Raw genomic sequence first — 19,804 nt, forward strand, 5'->3', positions numbered from 1 at the left:
TGTAGATTTACGAGTGTACTGAAGCTTGTCAAATGCTTGAATTCTCTGTCATACTTGTTTATATCCAATTTATTAAATCAATTCACTTTCACTATGCCAACATTTGTTGATTGTACTATCATGCTGGCACATTTGGTTGTGGAATTACAATAAATTTCCAGACACTTTATTGCTTTGTCATACATCTCGGAGCTCCTCAAAGGGCCCATTCTACTAAACACACTACAAAAAAACTCCCTTCAGCCTCATAAAATTCCCAAAAGGAGCCTAATAAACTCCCAGAGCTTCCTGTAAAAGCTCCAAAAAGGAGCTAAAAAGTACTCCCAAAACATTTGTTTAAAACTCCCTAACTAAAACAAAGCTCCTTAAAGGTGTGAAGAGGAAGTCCCAGACATTCTCCTATATATTCCCATAAAAAGCTAAAAATTAATTCCCAAAGCTACCCATAAGAGCTCCCTTAAGCAAAGCTCCCAAAATATGGAAGCAATTGCTCCCATATTTACACCTAAGCACTCCCATTAGTAGTAAAAATAATTTCCCAAAGGCATCCTTAAAAACTCCCTCAAGAAGCTACGCCGCTCGGAAAATACGTTCGTAATAGCTCCCATCGTTTCTCCTTTAAATTCCCAAAAGAAGCAAAATAAAATACCCAAGCAAACCTATAAATGCACCCAGGGTACCTCATAAAACCTCCCACAGTCCCGGTGTTCAAAGCAGTAATAAAAAACTCCTAACTTTCCTCATAAAGACGCCAGCAGCGATATCTTTTAAAGGAACTATACAAAACTCCCATGGTACCCCCAAAAAATTCCAACAAGGGTGTGAATAAAAACTCCATTCTGATGGAGTTTCTTGTGCTCCCATTAGGGTGTGAGTTATGCAACGAGCCTAAAACTCCCTAAAAGAGTAAAACCTGTTAACAGTGTAATCTATATGAAGTGAGCCATGTTTCCTTTTCTGACCACAGCTTAGTTATTTTTGCTGTTGGCCCGAAAAAGTCGACTGCTTTCAACTGAGAATTGTGGAAATTTAATGTGAAGCTCCTTGAAGATGAATCGTTTTTGATCGGCGTTAATGATAGACTTCAAGTATGGTTCAAAACACAACACAAAAGTCATGCAGAAGCGTGGGAGCATTTTAAACAAGAAGTCAAAATGTTCGCTATAGAAAGGTCCGGTGCCTTGCGACGAGAGGAAAAGAAAAAAGAAGTAGAAATGCAAACGAATCTAAATTTTTATTTATGCCTAGAAAATAATAGCCCTGGAAGGTATACGAAAGAAATAAAGAAAATTAAATCCCAGTTGGAATTAGTCGAAGCTGAAAGATACAAAGGTGCGGTCATACGAGCACGCGCGGAAAAGTTATGGTGCGGCGAACAGCCGACGAAGCGTTCACTCGGTGACGAACGAGCTTATGCCTCGCGGAATGAGATAACAGCCGTAACATATGGCAGTGTGGTTGTACGAGACAAAGAAACCATACGCCGGGCCTTTTATGAGCATTACTGCGAACTGCTAGGGCATGAGCCTATTCGGGAAGAAGGATTTGAAAATGAATTCTTGCCACTATTGCCAAGCCTTGAGGGTGAAGTAACGAAAAGGCTTGAAGAATCAATCACTGTAGAAGAAATAAAATGGGTGATTGACTCGCTCAGCTCCGGAAAAACGCCAGGGCCAGACGGTCTCAGCTCCGCTTTCTACCAAGCCTTTAAGCAGGACATAGCCATTCCCTTACATAAAGTAATTACGGAAGCTTATGAGAACTGTGTGCTCCCTCCTTCTTTTCGTCAGAGTCACACGGTGTTGATACCCAAGTCTGAAGACACTCACGCATTGTTGTCGGTACGGGCGTACCGCCCGATAAGTCTCACAAACACAGATTATAAAATATACACCAAGGTTCTTGCACAGAGACTCCAAAATGTGATACAACAATTAGTAGGGCCCCACCAGACTTGTGGCATAAGAGCACGATCTATTTTCACCAACATACATGTAGCGAGAACAATATTGGAAAGTTGTGACGCTTTCTCAGATAGGGTGGCACTGTTGCAACTTGACCTGGTAAAAGCGTTCGATAGAGTGTCGCACGAAACACTCTTTCTTGTTTTGGAACATGCCAACATAGGTTCTGTTCTTCTGCGAGGTGTTAAAATGTGTTACGATGGGATATCTACAAAACTAATAGTTAACAAACAGCCAACGGCTAGGATAGAAGTTAAGTCCGCTCTGCGCCAAGGATGTGCCTTATCGCCTTTACTTTTTGCCTTATACATTGAACCATTTTGCTTAAAGGTTATTAGTAGTACTATCATAAGGGGATTTTCGATGGCCTCCAGAGAAGTAAAGATTTTAGCCTACGCGGACGATATCGCCCTATTCTGTCGAGACAAGGAAAGCGTCTCTAATGCAGTAGAGGTAGCAAACAGATTCTGCAAGGTCACCGGAAGTGCGATAAACTGGAGCAAATCATTGGGAATCTGGCATGGTAATGGAACGATAAAGCAGAATTTTTTGAAAATATGCAGTGGACCGTGACACCTGCGCGGTACCTTGGAGTACCGCTACAACACTACCGTGATACAAATGATTATTGGCAAGAAGAAGTAGAGCAAGTTAAAGTTAAAGCAACAAAGTTTGGAGGTAGGAATTTGTCGATTTTCGCACGATCAATAGTATGCAATCTTTTTCTTTTTTCGAAAATCTGGTATGTGCTGCAAGCACTGTGCGTGTCAAGAATGACCATCCAAAAGATACACAGAGCATGTGCTGTTTTTATATGGGGATCCACATGGGAGAGAACCAGTCGCACGAATTTATTTCGATCGGTGAAGTCTGGGGGCCTTGGGTTGGTGCATTTGTTTTTGAGGCAAGTTGTCTCGAGATTTATTTTCCTGCAAAATCAGAAGGATCCCTTTTTGCGAACAGTGTGCCAAGTACGTTTACGAGATGTGTTACCTCAGTTTATCGTATCCTCAAGATCGGCAAATGGTGCAAGTCTCCGCGGCTTTTTACGGGAGGTAGCTTGGTCCGTGGAATTCTTGTGTGCTCGCTTTTCATTTGATTATCTTGCTATTGTTGGAAGGAAAAAAATTCTACAAGGATCTAGTAGATATTTGCATGCCGGTTCCTTTGTACCGTTCTATGTATTCAGCGACCACAGGAGTGGAGTATTGAAGCGAGTGAAACGGATGCCAGTGCGGTCTGGGGTCAAAACTTTCTTCTTCCAACTGCATACTGGAACTCTTCCCGTCAAACCTTGGCTACAACAAAAAGGCCTTTTTGTGGCGTGGTCCATAAACTGCATCTTGTGTAGGAAACCCGAGACAATAGAACACATTTTCTTGGATTGCTCGGACGCACTTTTCCTGTGGGACATTCTGCAACGTACACTGAAAAAGGATTTACCTGTCACACCGTACGGCATCCGCTTCCTTCCAATTGCGAGTGAAGATGGTGTTCCTTATGACATGTTTATGGCGCTGACTCTACACAGCCTGTGGAAAACGCGCATGGATGTCAGGCATGAACGTCTGGTTATTCGCTCAGCTAGGGAGCATTTTATTGAAAGTATTTTGTTCTTGCGCGAGGCTTGCAATGCACGACTAGCTAAGCCTGAATGGGCAACTTTGTTAGATGTACTCGTCTGTGTAAAGCGTTTTTAACATAGTGCGCCAGCCAATTGACGGCAGGCGTTTATACCACCAGAGCATTGTAAATATCATATTCGCTTCATGTGTATGTGTGTTTGTATCTTTGTCAAAGAACGGCAATAAAGAAAAAAAAAAGGTTCCCGTGGTGTAGTGGTTATCACGTGCGCCTTACACGCGCAAGGTCCTCGGTTCGATCCCGGGCGGGAACAAAGCTTTTCGTTTTTATTTCTATTGCGATTGTATACGCGCAGAAGAAAAGGGGAAGCGAAATACTCGACTCCGTGCTCGGTTCCCGTGGTGTAGTGGTTATCACGTGCGCCTTACACGCGCAAGGTCCCCGGTTCGATCCCGGGCGGGAACAAAGCTTTTCGTTTTTATTTCTATTGCGATTGTATACGCGCAGAAGAAAAGGGGGAGCGAAATACTCTACTCCGTGCTCGGTTCCCGTGGTGTGGATTCCACTTCCGGCCACCGTAGCGTGCGGACGTGCGTCTCATGAGCTCCCAAGGAGCAGGTATAGCCGCCCCCCCGAGGCGGCGGTAACAGGTCAACCGAGATGTTTAGCCAGGACTACCAAATTGTTTTGCCGACTTTGCCCTCAGGTACGACTGTGAAGGACACTGTCTTTTTACACGCCGATTTGAAAGCCAGGCCGTATAGGGTCGACCATTTTAGAGATGCACTCGAGCAACTTTCGCTACTGCCGGAAGTGGTCGCACTAGGTGCTTATCAAATGAATCATGTATGGGCGGTGACGTTCTGTGACAACGAAGCCAAGAAAAAGATGCTGGCAGCTGGGAACTTCACTGTGAAAGACCGACGCTGCGTTGTAGTCGATCCGTGCAACCAGGCGCTAAGGATAAAGCTGTACTGGCTTTTGCATGGCGTTCCCGATGAAGACGTGCGCACTGCATTGGCTCCATTCGGCAAAGTCCTGGAAGTCACCAGAGATAAATGGCGTGTTCAAGGCTGTAACGAGAAGAATACTACAACGAGGTCAGTGACCTTACAACTGAAGGTGGGCGTGAGTACGGACGACTTGCCGCATCAACTGCGAGTTGCGGAAGACCTAGCGCTTGTCTCTGTTCCGGGCAGAGCACCGCTCTGCCTCCGGTGCCACGGCATCGGACATATGCGACGAGACTGTCGTGTCCCACGCTGTGGCCATTGTCGCCGCTATGGCCACGATGAGACCATGTGCGTGCGATCTTATGCATCAGTAGCAGGACCACCGCGAAGTTATGATACGTCGGAACATATTATGGACCTGAATGACGCCAAGGAAGCTACACGGGAAGATGAGCATGAAGACCCCGCTGTGACAACTGTTGAGACAAAGCCACCCGTAAAGAAAGATACGAACACGAAGGACACCAACGAAGACGAAGGCCCCGTAGCCGCGGCAACTAACACAGACAAAGAGCCCGCTAGTCAACATGACGTTGCTAATACGACTATGCCTTCAAAAGATATAATTGAAGTGACGGAAGCTCCCGAGGTCGCAATGGAAACAGTTACCAGCGCTGCAGCGAAGCGTACCCGTGATGAAACCCAAGACAACAGACAGAACAAAGGCCAGACGAGCACAGGGGAACCACCTACGAAGACGGGCACTCTCGTCGCAGCATCACGCATTTCAAGCCCAATGTACCACCCGACCGGAGACCGACGCCCACAGAGCCCCCGCCTTAGCGAGGGAACTGTTTGTGTAGTGAGAACTCGAACAGTCCGATCACTGATCGGGCCTCTTTATGTGACAAGATGGCTCTAAACCCACCAGCAACAAAAACGATGTCGGAGCCTACCATCCTGTCGAACGGCGATGTGAGTACTACAAGTATTGTAAAACCTGTTTAATATGGCTAACAAACTAAAATTTCCTTTACGCATAGCGACCTTAAATGTGCGTGGCTTGTCAGCCCGCAGGAAACAATACCAGCTAAGTCGCCTTCTCTTAGAAAATGATCTGGATCTGATCGCCGTACAAGAAACAAAAATCGAGACCCAAGAGCAAACAGATCGAATGGTGGAAACTTTCAGAGCTAGATTTAATATTTGCGTGTCGCATGCTGTGGGTACGTCTGGAGGCTGCTTGATAATATATCGAAATTCTATAGATATTGTTGAAGAAGCAGTTATAGCATGCCAGAGTGGCCGGTTTGTTGTGTTGGATTTTGGATTTTGTGGTATGTTATGGCGGGCCCTATGCGTTTACGCGCCTAATACACCCCAAGAAAGACGTGAATTTTTTGGAACTATACAATCGTATGTAAAGTGTGACCGAAATGTCATCCTGTTTGGCGACTTTAATTGTGTGCAAAGACCAGAGGATAGAAGTAAAAAGTTACTGGCGAGAGACAAAAGTGCGATGTATTTGACAGAATTTGTAAATGAACATGACCTAGAAGATGTAGGATGCGTACTAGTCTCTGGAAACGGCACGACGTACACCCACTTCCAAGGTGATTGCCATGCCAGGTTAGACCGTATTTATGTGCCTGCTCTTTTTTTGCCTGAATTTGTTGACTATGACGTCAAATGTGTTAGTTTCAGTGATCACTGTTTAGTAGCAGTTACTGTGGGCACACAAGAAAAAGCTTCCAAATTTAATTGGTTTACTTGGAAGTTCAACGATATATTATTACAAGATCAACCTTTTCTTGAAAAACTAAAAGAAAAGATACATAACTTGTGTGATGAGTCAGGTAGCATTTCAGCTTCATGGGAAATCTTTAAATCAGAGATAAAACTTGCTGCGATTGACCGAGCATGTGTGCTACACAGAAAAGAAAAAGAGAAAGAAAAGGAACTTTATACCACGCTAGAATTTATGATTGTAACGGAAAACTACAAGCCGGGTTTGTTTGCAAAGCAAATAAAAGAAATTAAAAGTAAGCTAGAAGCAATTGACATTGAAAGATATCGAGGCGCAGTAGTCAGGGCACGCGCAGAGCGGTTTTGGTGCGGGGAAACGCCCACCAAACGAGCGCTAGGCGATGAAAAGCGGCATGCAGTAAAAAAAGAAATAAACGAAATTTGTTATCACAACCGTGTTACCACAGATAGTAATATCATTGAAATGGCCTTCGTTGAGCGCTTCCGTAACTTACTAAATCATAAGAAAGAAAACACCGAGCTGTTTAAAAATAACTTCTTGCCACTAATGCCTAAATTAGAAAAAGAACTATGTGAGGAGCTAGAAAGACCAATTAGCGTGAAAGAAGTTGAAATAGCAATTGATGACTTAAGCCTTGGTAAATCACCTGGACCAGATGGACTAGGGGCAGCTTTCTATAAATGCTTTAAAGCAGAAATGGCAGAAGTATTGCACCGCGTAATAAATGAGTGTTACGAAATGAAAAGGATGCCCCCATCATTTAGGATGACACATATGGTACTAATTCCAAAGACCAATGATCCTTTGAAGTTACGCTCTGTAGAGGCTTACAGACCAATAAGCCTCACAAATGTTGATTATAAAGTTCACATGAAAGTGCTTGCTAAGCGACTTCAAAAAGTAATTAAAATACTAATTGGGCCTCACCAGACCTGTGGAATCCAAGGAAGAACGATATACACTAATATCCACGTTGCCAGAAGCATACTTGAATCATGTGATGCCGAAGAAGGTCGTGTTGCCATGCTACAGTTAGAGCTTGAAAAGGCGTTTGATAAGGTTAAGCACGAAATTTTACTATTAATACTGGAACACACCAATGTAGGTTCTGTCATTCTAGATGGTGTGCGAATGGCTTATGAAGGCTGTACCACTAAACTAGTAATAAATAAGCTACTTAGTGAAAGTATAACAGTTACCTCTAGTCTGCGCCAAGGATGTCCAGTCTCGTCATTGTTATTTGCCCTGTATGTAGAACCTTTCTGTTTAAAGATTCTTCAGAACCCCACTATTCAAGGCTTCCGATACTGTAATAATTAAGTCAAAGTATTGGCATATGCCGACGATATTGCTGTGTTTTGTTCAGACATAAAAAGTGTTGAAATAGTAGTGAAAGAGACTACAGCCTTTTGTGAAGCCACAGGAAGTGCTGTCAACTGGACAAAGAGTCTCGGCATTTGGTATGGAAACTGGCCAATCACACCAGAGGTGTACTGCAACATGCAATGGTCGAATTCGCCAAACGTATACCTTGGAGTGCCACTGCAACACCATAATTTAACGACTGGTTATTGGCTTGAGGAAGCTGATAGAGTAAGAGACCAGACTCACAAATGGGGCGGTCACAAATTCTCAGTATTTACAAGAGCAAATGTGTGCAATACATTTCTAGTGGCCAAAATATTCTATGTATTGCAGGTATTGAGTATGACAAGAATGACAATACAGAAACTCCACCGAGTGTTTGCAGTTTTTATTTGGGGCTCCAGTTGGGAGCGCACAAGTCGATGCAATCTGTTTCATGCAGTGCGGAACGGCGGACTAGGGCTGTCACATTTGTTCTTGAAACAAGTAGTTTCAAGATTTATCTTTTTGCGTGATCAGAGTGATACATTTTTGAGAACTGTAATACAAGTACGCCTGTGGAACCATCTTGCGGATTATATTGTGTCAACCAGCGCTGCAACACAAGGTGCACTACCATGTTTCCTGCGCGAGGTAGTGGCTGCTGATCGCATTGTTCGCGCGCATTTTTCTCTTGAATACCTTTGCATTGTAGGAAAGAAAAAGTTGTATAAAGATTTAGTGGATGTTTTTCTTCCGACACCTTTATATAGGGCAAACTATTATTTGGGTGATGAAAGAAACGTGTTGAAAATAGTTAAGCGAATGCCTGTACGAAGCTCTGCGAAAACATTTTTCTTTCAATTGCACACAGAAACGCTCCCTGTGAAGCCATGGCTTCAAAGCAAGGGTATTTTTGTTCCCTGGACAATAAACTGTAGAATATGCAAGAAACCGGAAACTATTGACCATATATTTCTGGATTGCCACGATGCACGATTTTTGTGGGACATTCTTCAGCGCACAATTAAAAAAGATTTAGTACTGTCACCATTTGGCATACGATTCTTGCCTTATGACGAAACAGGGGGCGTTCCTAGTGATATGGTTATGTTGCTTTGTATGCATGCACTTTGGAAAACACGGATGGCAGATAGATATGCTGATATTGATGCACGACCAGCGCGACAATATTTCATGGAAAGCGTTATCTATACAAGAGATGTTCTGAACTTTGCGGTCAACGCTCCTCAATGGGCGACGCAATTGGATGAATTCGCGTTACTAAAGCCTTTTTAAAATTGCATCATGCTCAAGACTAGCTGATGTATTTTACCTTTTGAAATATTTCTCACTTGTATTACTGTATGTTGTTGAAAACGGAAATAAAGAAAAAAAAGGTTCCCGTGGTGTAGTGGTTATCACGTGCGCCTCACACGCGCAAGGTCCCCGGTTCGATCCCGGGCGGGAACAAGGCTTTTTCATTTTTATTTCTATTGCGATCGTATACGCGCAGAAGAAAAGGGGGAGCGAAATACTCTACTCCGTGCTCGGTTCCCGTGGTGTAGTGGTTCTCACGTGCGCCTCACACGCGCAAGGTCCCCGGTTCGATCCCGGGCGGGAACAAAGCTTTTTCATTTTTATTTCTATTGTGATCGTATACGCGCAGAAGAAAAGGGGGAGCGAAATACTCTACTCCGTGCTCGGTTCCCGTGGTGTAGTGGTTCTCACGTGCGCCTCACACGCGCAAGGTCCCCGGTTCGATCCCGGGCGGGAACAAAGCTTTTTCATTTTTATTTCTATTGTGATCGTATACGCGCAGAAGAAAAGGGGGAGCGAAATACTCTACTCCGTGCTCGGTTCCCGTGGTGTAGTGGTTCTCACGTGCTCCTCACGCGCGCAAGTACCCCGCTTCGATCCCGTGCGGGAACAAAGCTTTTTCATTTTTATTTCTATTGCGATCGTATACGCGCAGAAGAAAAGGGGGAGCGAAATACTGTACTCCGTGGTCGGTTCCCGTGGTGTAGTGGTTATCACGTGCGCCTCACGCGCGCAAGTACCCCGCTTCGATCCCGTGCGGGAACAAAGCTTTTTCATTTTTATTTCTATTGCGATCGTATACGCGCAGAAGAAAAGGGGGAGCGAAATACTCTACTCCGTGCTCGGTTCCCGTGGTGTAGTGGTTATCACGTGCGCCTCTCACGCGCAAGGTCCCCGGTTCGATCCCGGGCGGGAGCAAAGCTTTTTCATTTTTATTTCTATTGCGATCGTATACGCGCAGAAGAAAAGGGGGAGCGAAATACTCAACTCCGTGCTCGGTTCCCGTGGTGTAGTGGTTATCACGTGCGCCTCACACGCGCAAGTACCCCGCTTCGATCCCGGGCGGGAACAAAGCTTTTTCATTTTTATTTCTATTGCGATCGTATACGCGCAGAAGAAAAGGGGGAGCGAAATACTCTACTCCGTGCTCGGTTCCCGTGGTGTCTCCACTGTTTATGGCGGGCACGGATGGCTGGGTACCATTGCGACCCCGACGCTAGGCCGGCTCGTATTTATTTTCGAGACAGTATGTCTCGGTTCATTGAAATAAAGAAAACACAAGAATGTGTACCCGATTGGCTGTCGAGGATAGAACCTCTGACAGCATTAAAAGAATTTTAATTCGACAACGCCAGTCCATGTTGGACTGATGGCTTTCATGTTTTCCAATATGTTTTGTAGTTGTGCTTTTTGAAATTTTGTTCTGTAAATTGTCAAAGACCGGCAATAAATAATAAAAAAAAATCGGTTCCCGTGGTGTAGTGGTTCTCACGTGCGCCTCACACGCGCAAGGTCCCCGGTTCGATCCCGGGCGGGAACAAAGCTTTTTCATTTTTATTTCTATTGCGATCGTATACGCGCAGAAGAAAAGGGGGAGCGAAATACTCTACTCCGTGCTCGGTTCCCGTGGTGTAGTGGTTATCACGTGCGCCTCACACGCGCTAGGTCCCCGGTTCGATCCCGGGCAGGAGCAAAGCTTTTTCATTTTTATTTCTATTGCGATCGTATACGCGCAGAAGAAAAGGGGGAGCGAAATACTCTACTCCGTGCTCGGTTCCCGTGGTGTAGTCCACTTCCGGCCGCGAAAGCCTACGGACGTGGTTATCATGTGCTCCGATTGGGCGGTGTTTGCGGCTATGAATAGCCGCGGTAACAGGAATACTCCAGCTGAACATGAGGATTACGAGGTCATCCTACCGACTTTGCCCACAGGTCGTACAGTTTTGAATACCATATTTTTACATGCTGACGTGCGTGCAAGGCCTTATCGAGTTGAAGAATTCCGGGATACGTTGGACCATCTGGCACTGCTCCCTGAGGTGATAGCCTTAGGGGCGTATCAGATGAGCCATGTGTGGGCCGTCACCTTCAAGAACGCTGAAGGCGTCAAGAAAGCCCTGGCTATAGGTGAAATGAAAGTGAAAGGTCGCCGCTGTATAGTGGTAGACCCGACGAATCAAGACCTGCGCCTGAAGTTGCATTGGCTGTTGTTCAACGTTCCCGATGAAGATGTACGCGCTGCACTTGCAATGTTCGGGACTGTAACGGACGTCGCGAAAGAAAAGTGGCGAGTGTATGGCATCCAGGAGAAAACCACGACCACGCGGACGGTGAGCATCAAGCTTCATGCAGGCGTCAAGGTCGATGACCTCCCACACCAGCTTCGTGTCGGTGGGGAATTGGCGCTGCTAATTGCTCCGGGAAGAGCACCAGTGTGTTTGCGGTGTCACACCGCGGGGAATATACGGCGAGACTGCCGTGTCCCTCGCTGCGCACGGTGCCGCCGTTTTGGCCACGACGAGAGCTCGTGTGTGAAGACATACGCAAGCGTAACAAGCCCAATGGGAAAAACGGACGTCACAGAGCTCGTCATGGACGAAGCTGACGCGGAAGAAGCTGCAGGAACGCCGCGACAAGTGAACCAAAAGGAGATACGACCCATAGACACGCCCTTGTATCCACAAGATAATGGAAAGCAAGGAGACCGGTGCACTGTAGAAGAGACCGACGTAAGGGACGTGCCTGCGAAAATCAGTGTAGGCACTGAAGAGGGCGAACCTTCAACAGAGCCAGCTAGTCAGTTCACTGAGTAGCATGGACGTCACGGAGGAAGACAGCAGAGACGCAGTCAGCAAACGAGGACGCGAAGCTGCAACAGACGACTCGGACGGACAAGACGTCGCTGGCGCTGGGGAACCGACAACGAAAACGGTGGTGACTCGGCGTTCATCATTGAAGCCAAAGCCCAACATTCCACCAGACAGAAAAGCGGTGCTGAAACCGCCAACGTAGCCGCGAGCTCTGGCGCCCAGCGGCTTCTTTGGGACTATGACGATGCTCATGAACGATCAAAAAAGGGTATTGAGTGGAGCCTTCGGCAACGCGACCCAAGCCGAAGCTCGAATAGCGCAGACGACGGGAACAGGTTGGCTTGTCGCTAATGAGCCGCGGATGTTTTGTTGTGCCTTTGCTCGAGAGGTATGCACCATGGCGTACATATTTTAATCTATGGCGATAAATTCGAGCACAGCACTACGCATTGCGACTATCAATGTCCGAGGTTTAAATGCTAGAAAGAAGCAGTACCAGCTGAGTCGCCTTTTCTTGGAGAACGACTTAGACGTAGTTGCAGTGCAAGAAACAAAAATAGATAGCGAGGAACAAACTGACCGCATGGTGCTGCCGTTCCGAGCTAGGTACGATGTTTGTGTTGCCCACGCATTCGGCACATCAGGTGGATGTGCTATTTTCATTAGAAACAGTTTAGGAATAGTTGTTGAGAATGTGTTCGTGTGCCAGAGTGGTAGATTTGTTATAGCCGATTTTTCAATGTCAGATTCTGGTTGGCGAATAATCTGCGTATATGCCCCTAATGCCGAAAATGAACGAGACGTGTTTTTTGAACGGCTGAAGCAGTACTTGATGTGCGAGAGACAAATAATTATGCTTGGAGATTTTAATTGTGTTTGCGCAGTGGCTGATCGTGTCACAAATGTTCCAGTTAAGGAAAAGAGTGCCTCGCGCTTGATCGCAATGGTACAAGAGCATAATTTAGAAGATATAGGACAGGTGATGTCTAATGGTACCCGGCCAGTTTTTACACACTATCAGCGTGCTAGCCACGCGAGACTGCAGAGGATATATGTTTCATTGCAGTTAGTACCAGCATGCCACAGTTATATCGTTAAACATGTGTCATTCAGTGACCATTGTTTGGTGTTAGTCACATTTGGGACGCGCAAAGAGGCTTCACGGTTTAATTGGAAGATGTGGCTATTTAATGACAAGCTGCTACATAATGAATCGTTCGTTGAGTGCGTAAAGGAAAAGTTCGGACAGCTATTGGCAAGGCATGATGACGTGATAGACTTGTGGGAGCTTTTTAAAGAAGAAATAAAGATTTGTGCAATAGAAAAAGCTAGTGTGATGAAGTACGAAGAAAGAAAAAAGGAGAAAGAAATACAGCAAGAACTGGATTTATGTACCGAGTAGAGGCCGATAAACCTGGTACGTTCGCAAAGCAGATCAACGAACTTAAGAGTCAACTGGAGCTTATCGACGAAGATAAGTACTAAGGAGCGGTGATCCGAGCAAGGGCGGACAAGCTATGGCTCGGCGAAACGCCCACGAAGCGAGCCTTTGCAGACGAAAAGGCTCACGCAAGGCAAAACGTAATTCGGAAAATAAGTTATCAGAATGAAGTCACCGACGAACAAGCTAAAGTACACAGAGCGTTCCTCGAGCACTATAGCGAACTATTTCGAAGAAATAACGATGTCCCGGAAGAATTCGAACGCGAGTTCCTGGTCAACATGCCAAAACTAGATGACGTAGACCGTGAATATCTGGAAGAACCGAACAGCCAAAAAGAAGTTGAAGATGCCATTGAGGATTTAGCTCGGGGGAAGTCTCCTGGACCTGATGGGTTGGGAGCGGCTTTCTATAAGGCCTTCAGAAAAGATGTGAGGCTCATTTTATTTTTGGTATTTAGTGAGGCGTATAGGCGAAAATATGCACCCCCGTCAATTGGGCGGTCGCATATAGTACTCATTCCCAAGACGGAAGACTCAGAAAAATTGCTGTCAGTTGGGTCTTTCCACCCAATAGCGCTGACTAACGTTGATTATAAAATCTTTACTAAGATCTTGGCAAAGAGGTTACAGCGAGTTATAACACGAATTGTAGGACCGCATCAGACGTGCGGAATCAAAGGAAGATCAATCTACACAAATATTCGCATTGCTAGAACCATTCTGGAATGCTGTGATGCGTGGGGTGAACATGTAGCATTGCTTCAACTTGATCTGCAAAAGGCGTTTGATCGTGTATCACATAACGTTCTTTTTTCAGTTCTTCAGTATGTAAATGTTGGCTCGGTGCTCTTCGATGGAGTAAAGATGTGCTATGCTAATTGTACCGCTAACCTTATAATAAATAAGGAAGTAGGCGAGAGCTTTCACGTACGCTCAAGTGTGTGCCAGGGATGCCCTTTAAGTCCTCTACTATTTGCGTTGTACCTCGAGCCATTCTGCAGAAAGATTCTTTATAACAACACTATTGTAGGTTTTCGTTTACAGTCAACGGAAGTAAAGCTGCTTACATACGCGGATGATATTGCTTTGTTTTGTAGCGATAAAGAAAGTGTCGCGACCGCGGTAAAGGATGCTTTATCTTTTTGTAAAATGACTGGTAGCGTGATAAACTTTGATAAGTGTTTAGGGGTGTGGCATGGAACATGGCAAAGCACCCCACCCATCTTTTTGAATGTGAAGTGGACCGTTGCGCCGACAAAGTATCTCGGGGTGCCGCTTGAGCACTATAAAGAGGCGGGGCAATTCTGGGAAAATGAAACAATGAAGGTGCAAGAAAAAGCAGTTAAATGGGGTGGTCGTAGTCTTTCGATGTTTGCCCGCGCGATGGTCTGCAACCTGTTTGCCGTTGCCAACGTGTGCTATGTATTGCAAATATTGTGTATTACTAGAGTTCACGTGCAACGTTTGCATCGGGTGCTGGCAGTGTACGTATGGGGATCCAATTGGGAGCGAACGAGTCGAACAAACTTATTTCGATCTGTCAAAACAGGGGGGCTTGGACTGGCGCATCTGTTCTTGAAGCAGATAGTGTGTCGTTTTGCCTTTTTAAGAGACCAAAAAGACCCTTTCCTGGTTAGAGTGATGCAACTGAGACTAGGTACGGCCCTTCCTGAATTCATTGTATCTAGCAGTGTTAACAGTGGCCCTATGAGTGGATATTTGAAAGAAGTGATATGGGCATTCCGGTTTCTGAAGGTGCGCTTCTCAATGGAGTACCTCAGCCACGTTCCCAAAAAACGTCTCTATAAAGATCTAATTGACGTGGTATTGCCAGTGCCGCTGTATAGATCGATGTTCAGTGTGGGTAGTGAAAGAAACGTCCTAAAAAGGGTAAAACGTATGCCTGTCAGGCCATCGGCAAAGTCTTTCTTTTTTCAGCTGCATTCCAATACACTACCTGTAAAACCGTGGCTTCAGGAAAGAGGTATTTTGTCCCCTGGTCTGTGGATTGTTTACTATGCCACAAGGAAGAGACAATTGAACACGTTTTCATAGACTGCTGGGACGCCGTTTTCCACTGGGACGTCATGCAGCGAACTATAGAGAAAGACTTGCCCATAACACCCTATGGCATCCGTTTTCTCCCGACGGAAAATGAAGGAGGAGTGCCATACGACATGTTTATGCTATTAGGGTTGCACAGCCTGTGGCGCACCCGAATGGCTGTTAGACACGCTGACATAAATGTTCGAAGTACTCGTGAATATTTTATTGAAAGTGTCTGTTACATAAAAGAAGTGTTCGATGCGCAAAACGAAAAGCCAGAATGGATTAGTGTGTTAAACGACCTTGCGAACCTTAGGCGGTTTTAAAATCTCGTGCACACCAAAGACTGGTGGGCACTTTTACCAATTGTGAAGTGTCGAAATTCTGTATTTATTTTGCAAAAGGCAATAAAGAAAAAAAAAGAAAGTTCCCGTGGTGTAGTGGTTCTCACGTGCGCCTCACACGCGCAAGGTCCCCGGTTCGATCCCGGGCGGGAACAAAGCTTTTTCATTTTTATTTCTATTGCGATCGTATACGCGCAGAAGAAAAGGGGGAGCGAAATACTCTACTCCGTGCTCGGTTCCCGTGGTGTAGTGGTTCTCACGTGCGCATCACACGCGCAAGGTCCCCGGTTCAATCCCGGGCGGGAACAAAGCTTTTTTTATTTCTATTGCGATCGTATACGCGCAGAAGAAAAGGGGGAGCGAAATACTCTACTCCGTGCTCGGTTCCCGTGGTGTCATTCTGCTTCCGGCCACCGAGCGTGATGGTTCGTAGGATCATGGCCTCTTCAAGGGCAGCGACAGCGGTCACTTTTGGCCGCGGTAACAGGACCAACGACGATGACAACGAATATCCGTTTATTCTGCCTCAACTGCCCCAAGGACGAGTGGCGCCGGGCTGTCTCGCCGGGCTGTTGAGCGCGCTGGCGTAGACACTGTTCAGCACGGAGCTTTCGTAAGGCTGGGCGGCCGAAGACTTCCGTGAATGCTGCCTTGAAAGCGGACCAGGTTTGGAGGGCCCGCTCATGATTGCGGAACCAGAGGTTCGCAACGTCAGCAAGACAGAAGATGACGGAACGTAACTTCGTCGGGTCATCCCACTGGTTGTTCGCGCTGACGCGCTCATAGGTAGAGAGCCAATCTTCCACGTCTGTCTCACCGGCTCCGCTGAAGACGGGGGGGGGGGGGGGTCCCGCTGCCGCTGGACGGCGCCGCAAATGATGGGCGCGGCGGAAGCTGCAGGCTGATTGTCGGTAGGCTCGAGCATGGTAGCGGCTGAAGCAGTCGGCAACGTTCGGCTGCGAAGTTCCAGGGTGAGGTCGGGGATAGCAGCACCTCCAGCAAATGTGATATGACCATTTATTAGACGTCTCACGCAATCGAGGCAGTCCACGAACGCTGATGGTGCGCACAGCGACAGACGCAAGGGCACTTCTTCCTCTTCTTCACTACACCGTGTTTTTGCACGGTGATGTGCGTGCCAGACCTTACAAGGTCGAGGATTTCAGGGACGCCCTGCTGCCGACAGGCTTGCTGCCGGAGGTGCTATGCATAGGGGCGTACCAGATTAACCACGTCTGGGCGGTGACCCTCAAGGATGCGACCGCCACAAAACGACTGGTGGCCCACAAGGAGCTCCAGGTGAAGGGACGACGGTGCGTCATCGTCGACCCACAGGACCAGCAGGTGAAGCTTAGGCTTCACTGGCTTCTGTACGGCGTGGCCGACGAGGACATCCGGACGACGTTCGCGGCTTTCGGCAAGGTGGAGGAGGTAAGCCGGGAGAGGTGGCGCGTCCAAGGCATGGGGGACAAGACGTCAACCACCAGGACCGTGCTGCTGAAGCTGAAGAGCGGCGTTAAAGTGGAGAACCTTCCACATCAGGTCCGCGTCGGCGGAGAGTTGGCCTTGGTAGTTGTTCCCGGCCGGCCCATGCAGTGCTTGCGTTGCCAGGGCACGGGACACGTCCGCCGTGAATGTAAAGTCCCCCGCTGTTCACGGTGCATACGTTTCGGCCACGTGGACGCTGACTGCGTGAAATCCTACGCCGCCGTGACGGGCCCTGCTGCGACTGACGTTGCGGCGGAGCACGTCATGGACGTGGTGGAGGCGGAGGACGCTGCGAAAGGAGCCGGAGACCCGGTGCCACTTGCGACGAGCGGTGCTGCGTTGGCCGGGAACGCAGACGGCAAGGAGGCTGAGGCTGCTGCGATGCAGAGTGCGTCGGCACAAGTCGCGACTACAGAAGATCAGGCGACGGGGGGCGTTAGTGAAGACGCACCCTTTGACGACACGGCGGCAATGGAACAAGACGAGGGAATCAACGACAGCGACCGGACTACGACTCCCGCTCCAGTCAAGCGACCCCACGACGAGACAAAAGACCGAGAGGAGGGTGCAACGAGTTCCAGCGAGGGGCCGCCGACAAAGACGCCTCTTGGGAGGCGATTAGGCTTCAAGCCAAAGCCCAGCATCCCGCCGGAGAGAACGCCTGGCGACAAAGCGCCTCCCACGAACAACGCCGGCAAGCCGGAAGGTCCCGGAGGCGGCTAGCCGAGGGCTAGTCGTGAGAGGTAAGCACCATGCTCCTGGGCCTACCTCATTCTTTAGTACAGCATGGCACCTGAACCGTCTCTCAGTATTGCCACACTAAACGTGCGAGGCTTGGCGGCTAGCCGTAGGCAAAGTCAAGTCCTACGGTTGGTCACTGACCACGACATAGACGTTCTAGCTGTCCAGGAGACCAAGGTATACGGGGAGGAGGAGACCGGTAGCATGGTGCGGCGTTTCACGTCTAGATATTATGCGGTCGTGAGCCACGCGGTAGGGACGTCCGCTGGATGTGTCCTGTTTGTTAAGAAGTTGCCAAACCTTGTAGTACAGAGTGTGTTTTCATGTCAATCCGGAAGGATTGTATTTTGCGATTTTGTTTTTTGTGAAGTTGAATTCCGAGTCATATGCATATATGCGCCGAATGGTGTAGAAGAACGTGCATTATTTTTTTCCAATCTTTTTCAGTATATTAGCAGTGAAAAGTGCATGCTTTTGTTTGGGGATTTCAACTGTGTTTTGAGTGCTCGGGATAGATCGAATAATGCTGGTATCCGCGATAAAAGCAGTCATATATTGTCTAGGCTGATTAGTGAAAGTGAACTAGACGATGTATGTGAGTGTCTGGAGGGGGAGAGGGAAGTGATGTATACGCGATTTCAAGGCAGTAGCCATGTGCGGTTAGACCGCTTGTACATGTCACATGACATGATTCAAAAGTGCCACAGTTATTCTGTTGCACCTGTGTCCTTCTCCGATCACTGCTTGGTGATGTGTACCATAGGAATGAAGAACAAGAGTCAATCTTTCAACTGGGACCAATGGAAAATGAATGCCTTACTACTAAAAGACGCGCCATTTGTAGACGCAATTCATGAGGCCGTTATGGAAGTATGCGATGAATGTATTGAAACAATAGCAGAGAAATGGGAATGGTTCAAACAGAAGGTAAAAATGAAAGCAATAGAAAGATCGAGCTGCTTAAAGTGTGAGAGGGAAATGAAAGAACGACACTTACGAAAGATACTTAATCAGCGGACAGCGCAGGAGTGCGAAGAGCCAGGGGCGTATAAGGAAGATATGCGAACCATTAAAGAACAAATTGAACAGTTGGACAAAGCACGCTATCAAGGTGTGATGGTGCGCGCAAGAGCAAACGCATTAGTAGCGGGGGAGACGCCCACCAAAAGGGCGCTTGGACTTGAAAAAGCTAATGGTCGACGTAATCATGTCGATAAGATCTCGTGGAACGGCCCGCTTGTCGACGATAATAAGAGCATAGGCCGAGCGTTTTTAGACTATTACCAGTCACTGTTTGCATATCAAGAAGCCAATGTAGTTGAGTTCAAAAAGGTTTTTCTCTGTCGGATGCCGCGATTGAGTGACGACACGAAGGACCTATTTGAAGGGAATATCAGAGAGCACGAAGTCGAAAAAGCAATAAATGATTTGAACAATAGCAAATCACCCGGACCTGACGGTCTCAGCGCATGTTTTTATAAAGCCTTCAAGAAAGAACTGTCGCCCCTGCTAACAGACCTGTTTAACGCTGCGTATGTGAACAAAGCTTTGCCGCCTTCTTTTGGTAAAGCGCATACCATCTTGATACCTAAGAGTGACAAAGCGGAGAAACTTAGGCTCGTGACATCTTATAGGCCGATATCGTTAACCAATGTTGACTATAAGATTTTCATGAAGGTTTTGGCAGCCAGACTTCAAAGCGTCATCAAAGAAATAGTTGCAGACCACCAAACGTGTGGGATCAAAGGGAGGTCAATTTTTTCGAATATTCACACGATGCGGTGCGTGCTCGAGTGCTGTGACATCACTTACGACGGCGTCGCAGTGCTCCAGCTTGACCTCGAGAAAGCGTTTGACTGTGTGTCTCATGATATTTTGTTTGCCATTCTGGATCACGTTAATGTTGGTGCCATCATCACTGAGGGAGTGGCGTTGGCGTATCAGAACTGCACAACACGCTTAATTGTGAATAAATCATTGGAGCCCCCATTAACGTCAT

At 47.1% G+C, this 19,804-nt stretch overlaps 12 non-coding genes across 12 annotated transcripts; all 12 read left to right on the forward strand.

Moving 5' to 3' along the window:
* The first annotated feature begins 3,788 nt into the window (after positions 1–3,788).
* Positions 3,789–3,861, forward strand: Trnav-uac (transfer RNA valine (anticodon UAC)). Its single transcript has one exon. It is a non-coding gene; the product is annotated as a tRNA-Val (tRNA).
* Positions 3,862–3,940: 79 nt separating this feature from the next.
* On the forward strand, positions 3,941–4,013 carry Trnav-uac (transfer RNA valine (anticodon UAC)). The gene has a single exon. It is a non-coding gene; the product is annotated as a tRNA-Val (tRNA).
* Positions 4,014–9,013: 5,000 nt separating this feature from the next.
* On the forward strand, positions 9,014–9,086 carry Trnav-cac (transfer RNA valine (anticodon CAC)). Its single transcript has one exon. It is a non-coding gene; the product is annotated as a tRNA-Val (tRNA).
* An 80-nt stretch (positions 9,087–9,166) lies between these two features.
* Trnav-cac (transfer RNA valine (anticodon CAC)) lies at positions 9,167–9,239 on the forward strand. Its single transcript has one exon. It is a non-coding gene; the product is annotated as a tRNA-Val (tRNA).
* An 80-nt stretch (positions 9,240–9,319) lies between these two features.
* On the forward strand, positions 9,320–9,392 carry Trnav-cac (transfer RNA valine (anticodon CAC)). The gene has a single exon. It is a non-coding gene; the product is annotated as a tRNA-Val (tRNA).
* A 233-nt stretch (positions 9,393–9,625) lies between these two features.
* Trnav-cac (transfer RNA valine (anticodon CAC)) lies at positions 9,626–9,698 on the forward strand. The gene has a single exon. It is a non-coding gene; the product is annotated as a tRNA-Val (tRNA).
* An 80-nt stretch (positions 9,699–9,778) lies between these two features.
* On the forward strand, positions 9,779–9,851 carry Trnae-cuc (transfer RNA glutamic acid (anticodon CUC)). The gene has a single exon. It is a non-coding gene; the product is annotated as a tRNA-Glu (tRNA).
* An 80-nt stretch (positions 9,852–9,931) lies between these two features.
* On the forward strand, positions 9,932–10,004 carry Trnav-cac (transfer RNA valine (anticodon CAC)). Its single transcript has one exon. It is a non-coding gene; the product is annotated as a tRNA-Val (tRNA).
* Positions 10,005–10,400: 396 nt separating this feature from the next.
* Trnav-cac (transfer RNA valine (anticodon CAC)) lies at positions 10,401–10,473 on the forward strand. The gene has a single exon. It is a non-coding gene; the product is annotated as a tRNA-Val (tRNA).
* An 80-nt stretch (positions 10,474–10,553) lies between these two features.
* On the forward strand, positions 10,554–10,626 carry Trnav-cac (transfer RNA valine (anticodon CAC)). The gene has a single exon. It is a non-coding gene; the product is annotated as a tRNA-Val (tRNA).
* A 5,032-nt stretch (positions 10,627–15,658) lies between these two features.
* On the forward strand, positions 15,659–15,731 carry Trnav-cac (transfer RNA valine (anticodon CAC)). Its single transcript has one exon. It is a non-coding gene; the product is annotated as a tRNA-Val (tRNA).
* An 80-nt stretch (positions 15,732–15,811) lies between these two features.
* Positions 15,812–15,884, forward strand: Trnav-cac (transfer RNA valine (anticodon CAC)). The gene has a single exon. It is a non-coding gene; the product is annotated as a tRNA-Val (tRNA).
* The last annotated feature ends 3,920 nt before the right edge of the window (positions 15,885–19,804 follow it).

Source organism: Dermacentor silvarum, chromosome 1 (assembly GCF_013339745.2).
Source record: "Dermacentor silvarum isolate Dsil-2018 chromosome 1, BIME_Dsil_1.4, whole genome shotgun sequence".
NCBI classification, from domain to species: Eukaryota; Metazoa; Arthropoda; class Arachnida; order Ixodida; family Ixodidae; genus Dermacentor; species Dermacentor silvarum.